The 6,344-nt window shown below is 40.4% G+C and overlaps 1 pseudogene; it reads left to right on the top strand.

Moving 5' to 3' along the window:
- The first annotated feature begins 1,261 nt into the window (after positions 1–1,261).
- Positions 1,262–3,935, top strand: LOC149097284 (uncharacterized; annotated as a pseudogene).
- The last annotated feature ends 2,409 nt before the right edge of the window (positions 3,936–6,344 follow it).

The raw sequence follows: 6,344 nt of genomic DNA, 5'->3' as shown, positions 1-6,344 counted from the left end.
ACCATGAGAAAATCAACGCATGGGTTTCCTTTTCTTTCCTATATGAGTGTGGAGCTCCGCTTGGCGGCCCTTGGAGCCGCCAGAACTCCGCTATAGATTTAACACCTGGGGTACTTACCATTTACATGGGAAAACCGAAAATTCCAGTTGGAAAATCAAATGGTTCGCGCCATTCCGTTTGGGAAGCTTCAGAAAATATGGGCTGTGATTTGGGTTGGTGCTATTTTTCTGCTCTTATAAGTCTCTCTAGCTGATGTGGATATACTTTATAGCGATTCCCTCTCCCGCAATGTTCAATTTAATTGTTTAATGTTTATGCCTGAAATTTCCGACCGGATGGCTTTTGTAAATGGTAAGCACCCCTGATGAGGCAATCTCGTTCCCAGAGTCTTCGTTCCCCTTGACCAGCGGTCGGAAAACGAGAGCTCTGGGAGCAACCATTTTGAAATAACCGAATTCTGGTGATTCTTCCCATCCGGTTACACTGCGCAGTCTGCATCTATGGCGCATGCCTGAAATGGTTGCTTAAAGAGCTCTCGTTTTCCGAGCGCTGGTCAAGGGGAACGAAGACTCTGGGAACGAGATTGCGGATGAGTGGAAGAGGGGCATTCTGTCTGCGCATGCAACAGATTTGAGTTTCGATGAGTGTAGCCGCTGGTGCGCGCCTGCACAAAGCGAGCGATCGAACTCCCGCCATTCTTCAAAACCAAAACGAAGTTGTGCGCAAAGGCGGTGCAAACAAAATTGTTTTTCCTTTTGCAAGTGTATGTACTAAGCTTGATTGTAAACGTGACGGAAAGTGTAGAAAGGTCGAAGCATGGGTGTATAATCTGCGGGAAAACGTCTCAGACAACTCCATTCCGTAGTGTAGACAGTGTGCAGTCAAACGCCGACTTGGAAGCCTGTTTTGGTTTTCTCGAGAAAACATCGGGAGACATTTGTGAAGCCTGCAAAAAAGCTCTCCGGCAGTATAGAACCAATGGGAAGACATTTCACCACGTTAGTGTTTTTGTCACGTTTAATTTCTTTAATCTTACTTACACTTGTGATGTGAAAATAAAGATTGAACGCTGCTTCGTGCAGCTAGAACTACAGAAGTGTCATATTTTCATTGATAGTGCCAAGCTTTATTTGTAAACAAGTTAATGAAAATGTAAAACAAACATTTTCAGTGGGCTTGAAGTTCCGAAGAGAGGAGGACCCGTAATGTCAATGTCAGGTTCTGAAACAGTGTGTAGCTAGTGCAGATAATGATAGGGAGATGGTAGTTATACCAAAGGAGTCCTTTTTAGAAATGGAGGAAAATTTGAAGATTTTGTCACAGAGTAAGTAAAATTGCTTGCTTGGTCTGCCTTTGAATTCCACTTTCAGCTGTAATCAGTAGTGTAGTTGAGTGTAGACACCATCTTTAAAAATAAACAAAACTGTGATGCCAGAAAACTTTACATTAAAGGATCATTTGAAATTTTGAGGTAAAAGGTCTTTAAAACTAAACAAGGTATAAACAACAAACCAGCAAGAGGAAACTTATAACCATAGTTGCTCACAGGGACAGTACAATTTTGAGCAAGAAATTAGCAATTCCAAGCGTCTAAAATTTAATATTCGGCTACATTTGCTCCCAAACCCTAATCAGATGAATTAGCTTCAAATTAACTGATAAAATAAAGAAATAAACAAGTAAATAAAGATGCATTTTAATAAAAATTCAGACGTGTATAATTTTGCTAAAACCTGTAAAATGGTACAAACGATAGTATACAATGGCCACCTACATAGAAGCTTTATCCATCCAGAGTCTGTGATTCACTGAAGAAATAAATAATAAGTTGTACCGATAGCTGCGGTATTTTAGGTTGACTGTGCAGTTACCCACTGAGCTTAGTAAGCTGGCTTTTGATGAATGTAAGCCTAGTGTTGACTAGGCTCGATTTCCGCCGCTTTCTCGAGGGAGGAGCGCGGGTTCTTTTCCCGAACGGCGGCTGGTAATCGAGCCTAAGTGTTGACCTTTTTCTCACAACAACGCTTTTTTCCCTTACGGAATTAGTGGTAAACAAAGGCTACTTTTGAAAAACAACATGATTCACAGAAGAAAAGCAAAAGCTACCAAAATTCAAAAAGTGATTATACATAAAAGTAAATTTAGTTCCATGCACATAACAGGAATCTTCATCTAATGCATTGCAACAAGGTCAACTCTTCACAAATTAACACAATTATGACCCCCCAGTGACCCTTACAAGCCATATTTTGAACATTATGTTTGTCTGAAATTAGTTTAATTCTTTCATATATTCTGTAGGCAGGCCCTGGGGGGCTGAGCGAGTGGCCCCCATTAACTCCACCCCCGCTTCGGTCCCTCGGTTAAAGCATACTTCTTGGTACATGTCAGATCACTACATTTGTCTACGATAACTTTTGTTCTTGTCTCTAATTTTCCGTTTGTGTTGACTCTGACTTGAGATATCGTTCGCAGAAATTTGCCAAACAATTGCTTTCCGTTTTCTTTCTCCCCAACGAAGTCATTAGCTACGTCCACGAAGACATTGTGAGACGTTCAATATAAAAGCGCAAAAACCTAAGTTTCACTCTAGTACAGTAGTATATTTTACACTGGCGGACCTCTTAGGAAACCAATAAAGTTCAAGAGGTCAAGTTCAGGGATTGTCATTGGTGCATTTCGATCCATTTGCTTCTGTCTATTTTGATGAAAAATAAGCAAATATTTTAAAGCTGTTGGTTGTTTTTGGCAGAGCAAAAATACGATTTTGTTCCTTTACGCAATTCCAAATTGCACATAAGAACAGCAGTACATAATCTTCCTATGATCGACAATACTTTGAAACTGTAGCTTCCATCGACAACTATCCATTTTAGTGGCAAAGTTCCACTTTTGCCCACTTTTGTAGCAGAATTTAAGTCAAGTCTGAAAATTTCTGAGGGGGCTCGAGCCCCGCCTGCCCCTCTCCCTGCTACGGGCCTGGGCATGCAATACACTTCAAACTGACCACTCCCTTAGGAGTTATAATATAAATCAAGAAGGTATGGAAACACAGCACATCAGTGGTCTCTCCTGTGCTAGAAGGACAGTGAACACCATTGCTAAATCGTTGTCTGAAAATCATTGCAAATCATTCAAACATTTAATTAAAGATGCGATTGAAAACAAGTGGCTTTTGGTCCTGATTATAGATGACTTCACCTCAATTCACACCAAAAGAAGACCACAGGGAGATAAGGCATCCAAAGCAAAGTCTATGTGTATAATAGTCGTTAAAGCTTTTAAAAACATACCTACCGTAAGTGTGCTGCAGGCCAGTATCATGCATGATGTAAATGGCATCGGTATAAACACATGCCTACAGATTATAACATCTGCACATGTATGCAAAACATGAGCAGTTCATATGCTTCTGTTATGCCAAACTGGCTTACCGAGGCTTTTTTTAACCCAGAACATCAACGCCAGCGACTCAACACCCATCCGTATTTTGAAAACAACAATGTGCAAACAATGAGAAAAATGGATGACCTTCACCTTGTTGACTTTGTGGAGTTACAACTTAAGTCCAAAGAGGACTTTAATACAGCATATGACATAGCACTAAGTGCTGGTTTGGGTGATTATGCAAAAAAATTAATTATTTTTCAGCCTGATGATTGGCCACGTCAGTTGTTCAGCCCCCAAATAATAGCGAACTTAAGCAGTGACACTTTTGCGACGCGGACGCAAACCGGAAATTAAAAGTTCTCGTTCCAGGTGTTCACTACAGCTTTTTGGTCAGGAAAGTTTGGTGTAAAATACAAACACGACGACTTTCCAGTTGATCCCACAGGTCAGAAGCGCGCCAGAATTAGCTCCACTCCTCTTCCGGTTGCCGTCCGCGTCTCAAAAACGTCGCTGCTTAAGTTCGCTCATATATCAGTATGTGAAGACGTTTATCAGCTATCAGCAACCTCATCAAGTCAACCGTGAAAACCCTCAAGCTGCATCAGATCATTCTGCATATTCTTATCCATCCTTCACTGGTTCTGACAATGAGCAAAGTTTGCCGGTAAACTTGTCTTCTCAGCCCCCCATCCTCTCTGTGATTCCAATGATAGGTCCTCTCCATATATCCTTGAACAGTAGAGAACACATTATTACTTCCTTCCATCCATTTTTCAAAACAGTGTATGGAAGAATTTTTACTCGATCAAAACTGGCAGACAAACCAAAACCCTGGAGGATCAGCTTGCTCTTAGAAATTGTTTACGGAGGATGGACATTAATACGAGAATCTATGATGAAAACGTTTTGGCGATTTAAAGATCCCGAGTATGGAACACTTTTTAATCTTTTGGACAACTACATGCCCTTAGTTCTTTCTATTTACAGCAATTCTTTTAAACTTAATAATTTTTCAGAATACTTCAGAGCTATGATTCGAATGTGGATTATGTTCACTTGCCTTAAGGTAATTCCCCTGAAATAAAAGTGACAATAGATTTTTGTTCAAACTTTGTCCACTGAATATTTGTCATATGATAACTTCAATTTTGAAATAAAAAAGGGGGTGCCCATGCTCATTAAGGAGCAGTGAGGCATTGAAAATGCCCCATTTTGGCATTATTTAATGCTTATTATAAAAACGCATTCCCAGTAATTGTAAAATCTTTGTGAGCCCAGACTCATAAGAAAACGCATTAAACTACAGTCAATACATTGTGTCGGACACAACTAAACATTTTAAGTTTGATTCAGACAAAAAGCTAAATCCTGGATTAAAATTTGAATTAAATTTCTTGACGTGGTTACCGACTGCAAAATAGAAAAGACCACAGTGTATCTGTTATTTTTCTTATTTATTAAATTTTCAGCAATAGAATTTAGATCAGTCTTTTCTCACGCGAAGCTTATGATTAGTTGATTACAATGACTGGAAAAAAAATTGGGGTGCCCGTGCTCGTTGGTGAGCTAGAGCCATTTTCCAACTGAAAGAGCTCAATATCAAGGCAAATCCGTCATGTTTTCAATATGCGCGTGCACGAGCGCGCGCTAATGACGCCATAAATTATGCGCAGTAAGGATGCGCAATGCAAATGTGAGGAATGACCTTAAGCGTCATCATTACAACAAAGCTCCGCTTGTCTGGCTTAACATGTGCTCACACTGGGGAAAGCATTCACCCCACCTTTTTTAAACTACTTTGTACCTACATAACAATTTTTGATGAGTATCCTTTCGAAAACACCCACAGCATTCTATGTGCCCAAACGGAAGCCCTCTGACAGTGCTGATGAATTAAGAAATAAAGCCAAACAAATTTTTGAATCTACGTAACAACAAGCTACCTTTAGATCAGCTTTCACATCACCATCACAGTTTTCATTTTCCCAGAACCAACTACAGTTTCTCAAAGTCAAATGTGCTCAAGTACTTAGTTCTATGTTAACAAGAATCGCTACAACACCAGGACAAAGCTCATTCTTGTCAAATGGAAAAAAAACTACTCAAGTAAAAATTTCCAACAATCTGTGCCAACAATCCCATCAAGAGTACTGCTTTGCCTCTTGGATATCAAGGTAAGGTTAACCCTGATGCAACTTAAAGCAATGTGACTCACCTGAATGTACGATGTCTAGCCAAAATGATGACTGGATGGTTTTAAAAAGTTGCTTTCATTCCTTCCACAATACCTGCTTGAATGGCTTAAATTCATGCCCCTTATGTAGGGTGTCTACAAAACGAAGACCTAAGACCCAAAAACGAAGACTTGTTTTTTTACAGGCCTATCAAACCAGAGACAGTCAAACCGGGTCAACGCTTTTCTTCGGACAACAACTGACGCGAAATTAATGGGGTCTTCGTTTTGTAGATAGGGCCGGCTCGAACTACAAAACGAAGACCCTCACTAAAATGCTTTGTTCGTTGTCAGCTGACGTGGAATCAACGGGGGCTTCGTTTTGTAGATAAGACCGGCTCGAACTACAAAACGAAGACCCTCACTAAAATGCTTTGTTCGTTGTCAGCTGACGTGGAATCAACGGGGGCTTCGTTTTGTAGATAAGACCGGCTCGAACTACAAAACGAAGACCCTCACTAAAATGCTTTGTTCGTTGTCAGCTGACGTGGAATCAACGGGGGCTTCGTTTTGTAGATAAGACCGGCTCGAACTACAAAACGAAGACCCTCGCTTAAATGCTTTGTTCGTTGTCATCTGACGCAGAATTAATGGGGTCTTCGTTTTGTAGATAAGGCCAGTTCGAACTATAAAACGAAGACCCTCGCTTAAATGCTTTGTTCGTTGTCAGCTGACATGAAATCAATTAATGGGGTCTTCGAGCTGGCCTTAATTGATTTC

Source organism: Orbicella faveolata, unplaced genomic scaffold, assembly GCF_042242905.1.
Source record: "Orbicella faveolata isolate gen_17 unplaced genomic scaffold, um_ofav_v1 contig_47, whole genome shotgun sequence".
Lineage (NCBI taxonomy): Eukaryota > Metazoa > Cnidaria > Anthozoa > Scleractinia > Merulinidae > Orbicella > Orbicella faveolata.
This window is presented reverse-complemented; position numbering and strand designations above follow the sequence as displayed.